The sequence below is a fragment of the Onthophagus taurus genome, chromosome 7, assembly GCF_036711975.1.
Source record: "Onthophagus taurus isolate NC chromosome 7, IU_Otau_3.0, whole genome shotgun sequence".
NCBI classification, from domain to species: Eukaryota; Metazoa; Arthropoda; class Insecta; order Coleoptera; family Scarabaeidae; genus Onthophagus; species Onthophagus taurus.
In genome coordinates this window covers 25,323,693-25,339,683 of record NC_091972.1, presented here as the reverse complement: position 1 = coordinate 25,339,683, position 15,991 = coordinate 25,323,693, and positions in this window count along the sequence as shown.

The window sequence follows — 15,991 nt, the reverse complement described above, 5'->3', positions numbered from 1 at the left end:
TGGGCACATTTTGTTTTTTATCTCCAACATGCTCCAAGATGACATTTGGCCCCTGAATATCACATATATGGTCAACAGAATTACCGGAACTAAAAGTTATAGAAAGTTCAAACATGGCTCAGAACGGCGTATAACGTCATAATATCACGTTTTGGGCACGTTTTGTTTTTTATCTCCAACATGCTCCAAGATGACATTTGGCCCCTGAATATCACATATATGGTCAACAGAATTACCGGAACCAAAAGTGATAGAAAGTTCAAACATGGCTCAGAATGGCGTATAACGTCATAATATCACGTTTTGGGCACATTTTGTTTTTTATCTCCAACATGCTCCAAGATGACATTTGGCCCCTGAATATCACATATATGGTCAACAGAATTACCGGAACCAAAAGTGATAGAAAGTTCAAACATGGCTCAGAACGGCGTATAACGTCATAATATCACGTTTTGGGCACATTTTGTTTTTTATCTCCAACATGCTCCAAGATGACATTTGGCCCCTGAATATCACATATATGGTCAACAGAATTACCGGAACCAAAAGTGATAGAAAGTTCAAACATGGCTCAGAACGGCGTATAACGTCATAATATCACGTTTTGGGCCCATTTTGTTTTTTATCTCCAACATGCTCCAATACGATATTTGGCCCCTGAATATCACAAATATGGTCAACAGAATTATCGGAACCAAAAGTGATAGAAAGTTCAAACATGGCTCAGAACGGCGTATAACGTCATAATATCACGTTTTGGGCACATTTTGTTTTTTATCTCCAACATGCTCCAAGATGACATTTGGCCCCTGAATATCACATATATGGTCAACAGAATTACCGGAACTAAAAGTTATAGAAAGTTCAAACATGGCTCAGAACGGCGTATAACGTCATAATATCACGTTTTGGGCACGTTTTGTTTTTTATCTCCAACATGCTCCAAGATGACATTTGGCCCCTGAATATCACATATATGGTCAACAGAATTACCGGAACCAAAAGTGATAGAAAGTTCAAACATGGCTCAGAATGGCGTATAACGTCATAATATCACGTTTTGGGCACATTTTGTTTTTTATCTCCAACATGCTCCAAGATGACATTTGGCCCCTGAATATCACATATATGGTCAACAGAATTACCGGAACTAAAAGTTATAGAAAGTTCAAACATGGCTCAGAACGGCGTATAACGTCATAATATCACGTTTTGGGCACGTTTTGTTTTTTATCTCCAACATGCTCCAAGATGACATTTGGCCCCTGAATATCACATATATGGTCAACAGAATTACCGGAACCAAAAGTGATAGAAAGTTCAAACATGGCTCAGAACGGCGTATAACGTCATAATATCACGTTTTGGGCACATTTTGTTTTTTATCTCCAACATGCTCCAAGATGACATTTGGCCCCTGAATATCACATATATGGTCAACAGAATTACCGGAACCAAAAGTGATAGAAAGTTCAAACATGGCTCAGAACGGCGTATAACGTCATAATATCACGTTTTGGGCCCATTTTGTTTTTTATCTCCAACATGCTCCAATACGATATTTGGCCCCTGAATATCACAAATATGGTCAACAGAATTATCGGAACCAAAAGTGATAGAAAGTTCAAACATGGCTCAGAACGGCGTATAACGTCATAATATCACGTTTTGGGCACATTTTGTTTTTTATCTCCAACATGCTCCAAGATGACATTTGGCCCCTGAATATCACATATATGGTCAACAGAATTTCCGGAACCAAAAGTGATAGAAAGTTCAAACATGTCTCAGAACGGCGTATAACGTCATAATATCACGTTTTGGGCGCATTTTGCTTTTTATCTCCAACATGCTCCAATACGATATTTGGCCCCTGAATATCACAAATATGGTCAACAGAATTATCGGAACCAAAAGTGATAGAAAGTTCAAACATGGCTCAGAACGGCGTATGACGTCATAATATCACGTTTTGGGCACATTTTGCTTTTTATCTCCAACATGCTCCAATATGTCATTTGGCGCCTGAATATCACATATATGGTCAACAGAATCATCGGAACCAAAAGTGATAGAAAGTTCAAACATGTCTCAGAACGGCGTATAACGTCATAATGTCACGTTTTGGGCACATTTTGTTTTTTATCTCCAACATGCTCCAAGATGACATTTGGCCCCTGAATATCACATATATGGTCAACAGAATTACCGGAACCAAAAGTGATAGAAAGTTCAAACATGGCTCAGAACGGCGTATAACGTCATAATATCACGTTTTGGGCCCATTTTGTTTTTTATCTCCAATATGCTCCAATATGTCATTTGGCGCCTGAATATCACATATATGGTCAACAGAATCATCGGAACCAAAAGTGATAGAAAGTTCAAACATGTCTCAGAACGGCGTATAACATCATAATATCACGTTTTGGGCGCATTTTGCTTTTTATCTCCAACATGCTCCAATACGATATTTGGCCCCTGAATATCACTAATATGGTCAACAGAATTATCGGAACCAAAAGTGATAGAAAGTTCAAACATGGCTCAGAACGGCGTATAACGTCATAATATCACGTTTTGGGCACATTTTGTTTTTTATCTCCAACATGCTCCAAGATGACATTTGGCCCCTGAATATCACATATATGGTCAACAGAATTACCGGAACCAAAAGTGACAGAAAGTTCAAACATGGCTCAGAACGGCGTATAACGTCATAATATCACGTTTTGGGCACATTTTGTTTTTTATCTCCAACATGCTCCAAGATGACATTTGGCCCCTGAATATCACATATATGGTCAACAGAATTACCGGAACCAAAAGTGATAGAAAGTTCAAACATGGCTCAGAACGGCGTATAACGTCATAATATCACGTTTTGGGCCCATTTTGTTTTTTATCTCCAACATGCTCCAATACGATATTTGGCCCCTGAATATCACAAATATGGTCAACAGAATTATCGGAACCAAAAGTGATAGAAAGTTCAAACATGGCTCAGAACGGCGTATAACGTCATAATATCACGTTTTGGGCACATTTTGTTTTTTATCTCCAACATGCTCCAAGATGACATTTGGCCCCTGAATATCACATATATGGTCAACAGAATTACCGGAACTAAAAGTTATAGAAAGTTCAAACATGGCTCAGAACGGCGTATAACGTCATAATATCACGTTTTGGGCACGTTTTGTTTTTTATCTCCAACATGCTCCAAGATGACATTTGGCCCCTGAATATCACATATATGGTCAACAGAATTACCGGAACCAAAAGTGATAGAAAGTTCAAACATGGCTCAGAATGGCGTATAACGTCATAATATCACGTTTTGGGCACATTTTGTTTTTTATCTCCAACATGCTCCAAGATGACATTTGGCCCCTGAATATCACATATATGGTCAACAGAATTACCGGAACTAAAAGTTATAGAAAGTTCAAACATGGCTCAGAACGGCGTATAACGTCATAATATCACGTTTTGGGCACGTTTTGTTTTTTATCTCCAACATGCTCCAAGATGACATTTGGCCCCTGAATATCACATATATGGTCAACAGAATTACCGGAACCAAAAGTGATAGAAAGTTCAAACATGGCTCAGAACGGCGTATAACGTCATAATATCACGTTTTGGGCACATTTTGTTTTTTATCTCCAACATGCTCCAAGATGACATTTGGCCCCTGAATATCACATATATGGTCAACAGAATTACCGGAACCAAAAGTGATAGAAAGTTCAAACATGGCTCAGAACGGCGTATAACGTCATAATATCACGTTTTGGGCCCATTTTGTTTTTTATCTCCAACATGCTCCAATACGATATTTGGCCCCTGAATATCACAAATATGGTCAACAGAATTATCGGAACCAAAAGTGATAGAAAGTTCAAACATGGCTCAGAACGGCGTATAACGTCATAATATCACGTTTTGGGCACATTTTGTTTTTTATCTCCAACATGCTCCAAGATGACATTTGGCCCCTGAATATCACATATATGGTCAACAGAATTTCCGGAACCAAAAGTGATAGAAAGTTCAAACATGTCTCAGAACGGCGTATAACGTCATAATATCACGTTTTGGGCGCATTTTGCTTTTTATCTCCAACATGCTCCAATACGATATTTGGCCCCTGAATATCACAAATATGGTCAACAGAATTATCGGAACCAAAAGTGATAGAAAGTTCAAACATGGCTCAGAACGGCGTATGACGTCATAATATCACGTTTTGGGCACATTTTGCTTTTTATCTCCAACATGCTCCAATATGTCATTTGGCGCCTGAATATCACATATATGGTCAACAGAATCATCGGAACCAAAAGTGATAGAAAGTTCAAACATGTCTCAGAACGGCGTATAACGTCATAATGTCACGTTTTGGGCACATTTTGTTTTTTATCTCCAACATGCTCCAAGATGACATTTGGCCCCTGAATATCACATATATGGTCAACAGAATTACCGGAACCAAAAGTGATAGAAAGTTCAAACATGGCTCAGAACGGCGTATAACGTCATAATATCACGTTTTGGGCCCATTTTGTTTTTTATCTCCAATATGCTCCAATATGTCATTTGGCGCCTGAATATCACATATATGGTCAACAGAATCATCGGAACCAAAAGTGATAGAAAGTTCAAACATGTCTCAGAACGGCGTATAACATCATAATATCACGTTTTGGGCGCATTTTGCTTTTTATCTCCAACATGCTCCAATACGATATTTGGCCCCTGAATATCACTAATATGGTCAACAGAATTATCGGAACCAAAAGTGATAGAAAGTTCAAACATGGCTCAGAACGGCGTATAACGTCATAATATCACGTTTTGGGCACATTTTGTTTTTTATCTCCAACATGCTCCAAGATGACATTTGGCCCCTGAATATCACATATATGGTCAACAGAATTACCGGAACCAAAAGTGACAGAAAGTTCAAACATGGCTCAGAACGGCGTATAACGTCATAATATCACGTTTTGGGCGCATTTTGTTTTTTATCTGAAGCATGCTCCAATATGTCATTTGGCGCCTGAATATCACATATATGGTCAACAGAATCATCGGAACCAAAAGTGATAGAAAGTTCAAACATGTCTCAGAACGGCGTATAACGTCATAATATCACGTTTTGGGCGCATTTTGCTTTTTATCTCCAACATGCTCCAATACGATATTTGGCCCCTGAATATCACAAATATGGTCAACAGAATTATCGGAACCAAAAGTGATAGATAGTTCAAACATGGCTCAGAACGGCGTATAACGTCATAATATCAGGTTTTGGGCACATTTTGTTTTTTATCCCCAACATGCTCCAATACGATATTTGGCCCCTGAATATCACAAATATGGTCAACAGAATTATCGGAACCAAAAGTGATAGAAAGTTCAAACATGGCTCAGAACGGCGTATAACGTCATAATATCACGTTTTGGGCACATATTGTTTTTTATCTACAACATGCTCCAACATGTCATTTGGCGCCTGAATATCACAAATATGGTTAACAGAATAATCGGAACCAAAAGTGATAGAAAGTTCAAACATGGCTCAGAACGGCGTATAACGTCATAATATCACGTTTTGGGCACATTTTGTTTTTTATCTCCAACATGCTCCAACATGTCATTTGGCGCCTGAATATCACAAATATGGTCAACAGAATTATCGAACCAAAAGTGATATAAAGTTCAAACAGGGCTCAGAACGGCGTATAACGTCATAATATCACGTTTTGGGCACATTTTGTTTTTTATCTCCAACATGCTCCAATATGTCATTTGGCGCCTGAATATCACATATATGGTCAACAGAATTACCGGAACCAAAAGTGATAGAAAGTTCAAACATGTCTCAGAACGGCGTATAACGTCATAATATCACGTTTTGGGCGCATTTTGCTTTTTATCTCCAACATGCTCCAATACGATATTTGGCCCCTGAATATCACAAATATGGTCAACAGAATTATCGGAACCAAAAGTGATAGAAAGTTCAAACATGGCTCAGAACGGCGTATGACGTCATAATATCACGTTTTGGGCACATTTTGTTTTTTATCTCCAACATGCTCCAATATGTCATTTGGCGCCTGAATATCACATATATGGTCAACAGAATTACCGGAACCAAAAGTGATAGAAAGTTCAAACAGGGCTCAGAACGGCGTATAACGTCATAATATCATGTTTTGGGCGCATTTTGCTTTTTATCTCCAACATGCTCCAATACGATATTTGGCCCCTGAATATCACAAATATGGTCAACAGAATTATCGGAACCAAAAGTGATAGATAGTTCAAACATGGCTCAGAACGGCGTATAACGTCATAATATCACGTTTTGGGCGCATTTTGCTTTTTATCTCCAACATGCTCCAATACGATATTTGGCCCCTGAATATCACAAATATGGTCAACAGAATTATCGGAACCAAAAGTGATAGAAAGTTCAAACATGGCTCAGAACGGCGTATGACGTCATAATATCACGTTTTGGGCACATTTTGCTTTTTATCTCCAACATGCTCCAATATGTCATTTGGCGCCTGAATATCACATATATGGTCAACAGAATCATCGGAACCAAAAGTGATAGAAAGTTCAAACATGTCTCAGAACGGCGTATAACGTCATAATGTCACGTTTTGGGCACATTTTGTTTTTTATCTCCAACATGCTCCAAGATGACATTTGGCCCCTGAATATCACATATATGGTCAACAGAATTACCGGAACCAAAAGTGATAGAAAGTTCAAACATGGCTCAGAACGGCGTATAACGTCATAATATCACGTTTTGGGCCCATTTTGTTTTTTATCTCCAATATGCTCCAATATGTCATTTGGCGCCTGAATATCACATATATGGTCAACAGAATCATCGGAACCAAAAGTGATAGAAAGTTCAAACATGTCTCAGAACGGCGTATAACATCATAATATCACGTTTTGGGCGCATTTTGCTTTTTATCTCCAACATGCTCCAATACGATATTTGGCCCCTGAATATCACTAATATGGTCAACAGAATTATCGGAACCAAAAGTGATAGAAAGTTCAAACATGGCTCAGAACGGCGTATAACGTCATAATATCACGTTTTGGGCACATTTTGTTTTTTATCTCCAACATGCTCCAAGATGACATTTGGCCCCTGAATATCACATATATGGTCAACAGAATTACCGGAACCAAAAGTGACAGAAAGTTCAAACATGGCTCAGAACGGCGTATAACGTCATAATATCACGTTTTGGGCGCATTTTGTTTTTTATCTGAAGCATGCTCCAATATGTCATTTGGCGCCTGAATATCACATATATGGTCAACAGAATCATCGGAACCAAAAGTGATAGAAAGTTCAAACATGTCTCAGAACGGCGTATAACGTCATAATATCACGTTTTGGGCGCATTTTGCTTTTTATCTCCAACATGCTCCAATACGATATTTGGCCCCTGAATATCACAAATATGGTCAACAGAATTATCGGAACCAAAAGTGATAGATAGTTCAAACATGGCTCAGAACGGCGTATAACGTCATAATATCAGGTTTTGGGCACATTTTGTTTTTTATCCCCAACATGCTCCAATACGATATTTGGCCCCTGAATATCACAAATATGGTCAACAGAATTATCGGAACCAAAAGTGATAGAAAGTTCAAACATGGCTCAGAACGGCGTATAACGTCATAATATCACGTTTTGGGCACATATTGTTTTTTATCTACAACATGCTCCAACATGTCATTTGGCGCCTGAATATCACAAATATGGTTAACAGAATAATCGGAACCAAAAGTGATAGAAAGTTCAAACATGGCTCAGAACGGCGTATAACGTCATAATATCACGTTTTGGGCACATTTTGTTTTTTATCTCCAACATGCTCCAACATGTCATTTGGCGCCTGAATATCACAAATATGGTCAACAGAATTATCGAACCAAAAGTGATATAAAGTTCAAACAGGGCTCAGAACGGCGTATAACGTCATAATATCACGTTTTGGGCACATTTTGTTTTTTATCTCCAACATGCTCCAATATGTCATTTGGCGCCTGAATATCACATATATGGTCAACAGAATTACCGGAACCAAAAGTGATAGAAAGTTCAAACATGTCTCAGAACGGCGTATAACGTCATAATATCACGTTTTGGGCGCATTTTGCTTTTTATCTCCAACATGCTCCAATACGATATTTGGCCCCTGAATATCACAAATATGGTCAACAGAATTAACGGAACCAAAAGTGATAGATAGTTCAAACATGGCTCAGAACGGCGTATAACGTCATAATATCAGGTTTTGGGCACATTTTGTTTTTTATCCCCAACATGCTCCAATACGATATTTAGCTCCTGAATATCACAAATATGGTCAACAGAATTATCGGAACCAAAAGTGATAGAAAGTTCAAACATGGCTCAGAACGGCGTATAACGTCATAATATCACGTTTTGGGCACATTTTGTTTTTTATCTCCAACATGCTCCAATATGTCATTTGGCGCCTGAATATCACATATATGGTCAACAGAATTACCGGAACCAAAAGTGATAGAAAGTTCAAACATGGCTCAGAACGGCGTATAACGTCATAATATCATGTTTTGGGCGCATTTTGCTTTTTATCTCCAACATGCTCCAATACGATATTTGGCCCCTGAATATCACAAATATGGTCAACAGAATTAACGGAACCAAAAGTGATAGATAGTTCAAACATGGCTCAGAACGGCGTATAAAGTCATAATATCAGGTTTTGGGCACATTTTGTTTTTTATCCCCAACATGCTCCAATATGTCATTTGGCGCCTGAATATCACAAATATGTTCAACAGAATTATCGGAACCAAAAGTGATAGAAAGTTCAAACATGGCTCAGAACGGCGTATAACGTCATAATATCACGTTTTGGGCACATTTTGTTTTTTATCTCCAACATGCTCCAATATGTCATTTGGCGCCTGAATATCGCAAATATGTTCAACAGAATTATCGGAACCAAAAGTGATAGAAAGTTCAAACATGGCTCAGAACGGCGTATAACGTCATAATATCACGTTTTGGGCGCATTTTGTTTTTTATCTCCAACATGCTCCAAGATGTCATTTGGCGCCTGAATATCACATATATGGTCAACAGAATTACCGGAACCAAAAGTGATAGAAAGTTGAAACATGGCTCAGAACGGCGTATAACGTCATAATATCATGTTTTGGGCGCATTTTGCTTTTTATCTCCAACATGCTCCAATACGATATTTGGCCCCTGAATATCACAAATATGGTCAACAGAATTATCGGAACCAAAAGTGATAGAAAGTTCAAACATGGCTCAGAACGGCGTATAACGTCATAATATCACGTTTTGGGCACATATTGTTTTTTATCTCCAACATGCTCCAACATGTCATTTGGCGCCTGAATATCACAAATATGGTCAACAGAATTATCGGAACCAAAAGTGATATAAAGTTCAAACACGGCTCAGAACGGCGTATAACGTCATAATATCACGTTTTGGGCACATTTTGTTTTTTATCTCCAACATGCTCCAATATGTCATTTGGCGCCTGAATATCACATATATGGTCAACAGAATTACCGGAACCAAAAGTGATAGAAAGTTCAAACATGTCTCAGAACGGCGTATAACGTCATAATATAACGTTTTGGGCACATTTTGTTTTTTATCTCCAACATGCTCCAACATGTCATTTGGCGCCTGAATATCACAAATATGGTCAACAGAATTATCGGAACCAAAAGTGATAGAAAGTTCAAACATGGCTCAGAACGGCGTATAACGTCATAATATCACGTTTTGGGCACATATTGTTTTTTATCTCCAACATGCTCCAACATGTCATTTGGCGCCTGAATATCACAAATATGGTCAACAGAATTATCGGAACCAAAAGTGATATAAAGTTCAAACACGGCTCAGAACGGCGTATAACGTCATAATATCACGTTTTGGGCACATTTTGTTTTTTATCTCCAACATGCTCCAAGATGACATTTGGCCCCTGAATATCACATATATGGTCAACAGAATTACCGGAACCAAAAGTGATAGAAAGTTCAAACATGGCTCAGAACGGCGTATAACGTCATAATATCACGTTTTGGGCACGTTTTGTTTTTTATCTCCAACATGCTCCAAGATGACATTTGGCCCCTGAATATCACATATATGGTCAACAGAATTACCGGAACCAAAAATGATAGAAAGTTCAAACATGGCTCAGAACGGCGTATAACGTCATAATATCACGTTTTGGGCACATTTTGTTTTTTATCTCCAACATGCTCCAATACGATATTTGGCCCCTGAATATCACAAATATGGTCAACAGAATTATCGGAACCAAAACTGATAGAAAGTTCAAACATGGCTCAGAATGGCGTATAACGTCATAATATCACGTTTTGGGCACATATTGTTTTTTATCTCCAACATGCTCCAACATGTCATTTGGCGCCTGAATATCACAAATATGGTCAACAGAATTATCGGAACGAAATGTGATAGAAAGTTCAAACATGGCTCAGAACGGCGTATAACGTCATAATATCACGTTTTGGGCACATTTTGTTTTTTATCTCCAACATGCTCCAAGATGACATTTGGCCCCTGAATATCACATATATGTTCAACAGAATTATCGGAACCAAAAGTGATAGAAAGTTCAAACATGGCTCAGAAAGGCGTATAACGTCATAATATCACGTTTTGGGCACATTTTGTTTTTTATCTCCAACATGCTCCAAGATGACATTTGGCCCCTGAATATCACATATATGGTCAACAGAATTACCGGAACCAAAAGTGATAGAAAGTTCAAACATGGCTCAGAACGGCGTATAACGTCATAATATCACGTTTTGGGCACATTTTGTTTTTTATCTCCAACATGCTCCAAGATGACATTTGGCCCCTGAATATCACATATATGGTCAACAGAATTACCGGAACCAAAAGTGATAGAAAGTTCAAACACGGCTCAGAACGGCGTATAACGTCATAATATCACGTTTTGGGCACGTTTTGTTTTTTATCTCCAACATGCTCCAAGATGACATTTGGCCCCTGAATATCACATATATGGTCAACAGAATTACCGGAACCAAAAGTGATAGAAAGTTCAAACATGGCTCAGAACGGCGTATAACGTCATAATATCACGTTTTGGGCACATTTTGTTTTTTATCTCCAACATGCTCCAAGATGACATTTGGCCCCTGAATATCACATATATGGTCAACAGAATTACCGGAACTAAAAGTTATAGAAAGTTCAAACATGGCTCAGAACGGCGTATAACGTCATAATATCACGTTTTGGGCACGTTTTGTTTTTTATCTCCAACATGCTCCAAGATGACATTTGGCCCCTGAATATCACATATATGGTCAACAGAATTACCGGAACCAAAAGTGATAGAAAGTTCAAACATGGCTCAGAACGGCGTATAACGTCATAATATCACGTTTTGGGCACATTTTGTTTTTTATCTCCAACATGCTCCATGATGACATTTGGCCCCTGAATATCACATATATGGTCAACAGAATTACCGGAACCAAAAGTTATAGAAAGTTCAAACATGGCTCAGAACGGCGTATAACGTCATAATATCACGTTTTGGGCACATATTGTTTTTTATCTCCAACATGCTCCAACATGTCATTTGGCGCCTGAATATCACAAATATGGTCAACAGAATTACCGGAACCAAAAGTGATAGAAAGTTCAAACATGGCTCAGAACGGCGTATAACGTCATAATATCACGTTTTGGGCGCATTTTGTTTTTTATCTCCAACATTCTCCAAGATGTCATTTGGCGCCTGAATATCACATATATGGTCAACAGAATTATCGGAACCAAAAGTGATAGAAAGTTCAAACATGGCTCAGAACGGCGTATAACGTCATAATATCACGTTTTGGGCACATTTTGTTTTTTATCTCCAACATGCTCCAATACGATATTTGGCCCCTGAATATCACAAATATGGTCAACAGAATTATCGGAACCAAAACAGATAGAAAGTTCAAACATGGCTCAGAATGGCGTATAACGTCATAATATCACGTTTTGGGCACATATTGTTTTTTATCTCCAACATGCTCCAATATGTCATTTGGCGCCTGAATATCACATATATGGTCAACAGAATCATCGGAACCAAAAGTGATAGAAAGTTCAAACATGTCTCAGAACGGCGTATAACGTCATAATATCACGTTTTGGGCGCATTTTGTTTTTTATCTCCAACATGCTCCAATACGATATTTGGCCAATGAATATCACAAATATGTTCAACAGAATTATCGGAACCAAAAGTGATAGAAAGTTCAAACATGGCTCAGAAAGGCGTATAACGTCATAATATCACGTTTTGGGCACATTTTGTTTTTTATCTCCAACATGCTCCAAGATGACATTTGGCCCCTGAATATAACATATATGGTCAACAGAATTACCGGAACCAAAAGTGATAGAAAGTTCAAACATGGCTCAGAACGGCGTATAACGTCATAATATCACGTTTTGGGCACATTTTGTTTTTTATCTCCAACATGCTCCAAGATGACATTTGGCCCCTGAATATCACATATATGGTCAACAGAATTACCGGAACCAAAAGTGATAGAAAGTTCAAACATGGCTCAGAACGGCGTATAACGTCATAATATCACGTTTTGGGCACATTTTGTTTTCTATCTCCAACATGCTCCATGATGACATTTGGCCCCTGAATATCACATATATGGTCAACAGAATTACCGGAACCAAAAGTTATAGAAAGTTCAAACATGGCTCAGAACGGCGTATAACGTCATAATATCACGTTTTGGGCACATTTTGTTTTTTATCTCCAACATGCTCCATGATGACATTTGGCCCCTGAATATCACATATATGGTCAACAGAATTACCGGAACCAAAAGTGATAGAAAGTTCAAAGATGGCTCAGAACGGCGTATAACGTCATAATATCACGTTTTGGGCGCATTTTGTTTTTTATCTCCAACATGCTCCAAGATGTCATTTGGCGCCTGAATATCACATATATGGTCAACAGAATTATCGGAACCAAAAGTGATAGAAAGTTCAAACATGGCTCAGAACGGCGTATAACGTCATAATATCACGTTTTGGGCACATATTGTTTTTTATCTCCAACATGCTCCAACATGTCATTTGGCGCCTGAATATCACAAATATGGTCAACAGAATTACCGGAACCAAAAGTGATAGAAAGTTCAAACATGGCTCAGAACGGCGTATAACGTCATAATATCACGTTTTGGGCGCATTTTGTTTTTTATCTCCAACATTCTCCAAGATGTCATTTGGCGCCTGAATATCACATATATGGTCAACAGAATTATCGGAACCAAAAGTGATAGAAAGTTCAAACATGGCTCAGAACGGCGTATAACGTCATAATATCACGTTTTGGGCACATTTTGTTTTTTATCTCCAACATGCTTCAACATGTCATTTGGCGCCTGAATATCACAAATATGGTCAACAGAATTATCGGAACCAAAAGTGATAGAAAGTTCAAACATGGCTCAGAATGGCGTATAACGTCATAATATCACGTTTTGGGCACATTTTGTTTTTTATCTCCAACATGCTCCAAGATGACATTTGGCCCCTGAATATCACATATATGGTCAACAGAATTACCGGAACTAAAAGTTATAGAAAGTTCAAACATGGCTCAGAACGGCGTATAACGTCATAATATCACGTTTTGGGCACATTTTGTTTTTTATCTCCAACATGCTTCAAGATGACATTTGGCCCCTGAATATCACATATATGGTCAACAGAATTACCGGAACCAAAAGTGATAGAAAGTTCAAACATGGCTCAGAACGGCGTATAACGTCATAATATCACGTTTTGGGCCCATTTTGTTTTTTATCTCCAACATGCTCCAATACGATATTTGGCCCCTGAATATCACAAATATGGTCAACAGAATTATCGGAACCAAAAGTGATAGAAAGTTCAAACATGGCTCAGAACGGCGTATAACGTCATAATATCACGTTTTGGGCACATTTTGTTTTCTATCTCCAACATGCTCCATGATGACATTTGGCCCCTGAATATCACATATATGGTCAACAGAATTACCGGAACCAAAAGTGATAGAAAGTTCAAACATGGCTCAGAACGGCGTATAACGTCATAATATCACGTTTTGGGCACATTTTGTTTTCTATCTCCAACATGCTCCATGATGACATTTGGCCCCTGAATATCACATATATGGTCAACAGAATTACCGGAACCAAAAGTTATAGAAAGTTCAAACATGGCTCAGAACGGCGTATAACGTCATAATATCACGTTTTGGGCACATTTTGTTTTTTATCTCCAACATGCTCCATGATGACATTTGGCCCCTGAATATCACATATATGGTCAACAGAATTACCGGAACCAAAAGTGATAGAAAGTTCAAAGATGGCTCAGAACGGCGTATAACGTCATAATATCACGTTTTGGGCGCATTTTGTTTTTTATCTCCAACATGCTCCATGATGACATTTGGCCCCTGAATATCACATATATGGTCAACAGAATTACCGGAACCAAAAGTGATAGAAAGTTCAAAGATGGCTCAGAACGGCGTATAACGTCATAATATCACGTTTTGGGCGCATTTTGTTTTTTATCTCCAACATGCTCCAAGATGTCATTTGGCGCCTGAATATCACATATATGGTCAACAGAATTATCGGAACCAAAAGTGATAGAAAGTTCAAACATGGCTCAGAACGGCGTATAACGTCATAATATCACGTTTTGGGCACATATTGTTTTTTATCTCCAACATGCTCCAACATGTCATTTGGCGCCTGAATATCACAAATATGGTCAACAGAATTACCGGAACCAAAAGTGATAGAAAGTTCAAACATGGCTCAGAACGGCGTATAACGTCATAATATCACGTTTTGGGCGCATTTTGTTTTTTATCTCCAACATTCTCCAAGATGTCATTTGGCGCCTGAATATCACATATATGGTCAACAGAATTATCGGAACCAAAAGTGATAGAAAGTTCAAACATGGCTCAGAACGGCGTATAACGTCATAATATCACGTTTTGGGCACATTTTGTTTTTTATCTCCAACATGCTTCAACATGTCATTTGGCGCCTGAATATCACAAATATGGTCAACAGAATTATCGGAACCAAAAGTGATAGAAAGTTCAAACATGGCTCAGAATGGCGTATAACGTCATAATATCACGTTTTGGGCACATTTTGTTTTTTATCTCCAACATGCTCCAAGATGACATTTGGCCCCTGAATATCACATATATGGTCAACAGAATTACCGGAACTAAAAGTTATAGAAAGTTCAAACATGGCTCAGAACGGCGTATAACGTCATAATATCACGTTTTGGGCACATTTTGTTTTTTATCTCCAACATGCTCCAAGATGACATTTGGCCCCTGAATATCACAAATATGGTCAACAGAATTACCGGAACCAAAAGTGATAGAAAGTTCAAACATGGCTCAGAACGGCGTATAACGTCATAATATCACGTTTTGGGCGCATTTTGTTTTTTATCTCCAACATTCTCCAAGATGTCATTTGGCGCCTGAATATCACATATATGGTCAACAGAATTATCGGAACCAAAAGTGATAGAAAGTTCAAACATGGCTCAGAACGGCGTATAACGTCATAATATCACGTTTTGGGCGCATTTTGTTTTTTATCTCCAACATTCTCCAAGATGTCATTTGGCGCCTGAATATCACATATATGGTCAACAGAATTATCGGAACCAAAAGTGATAGAAAGTTCAAACATGGCTCAGAACGGCGTATAACGTCATAATATCACGTTTTGGGCACATTTTGTTTTTTATCTCCAACATGCT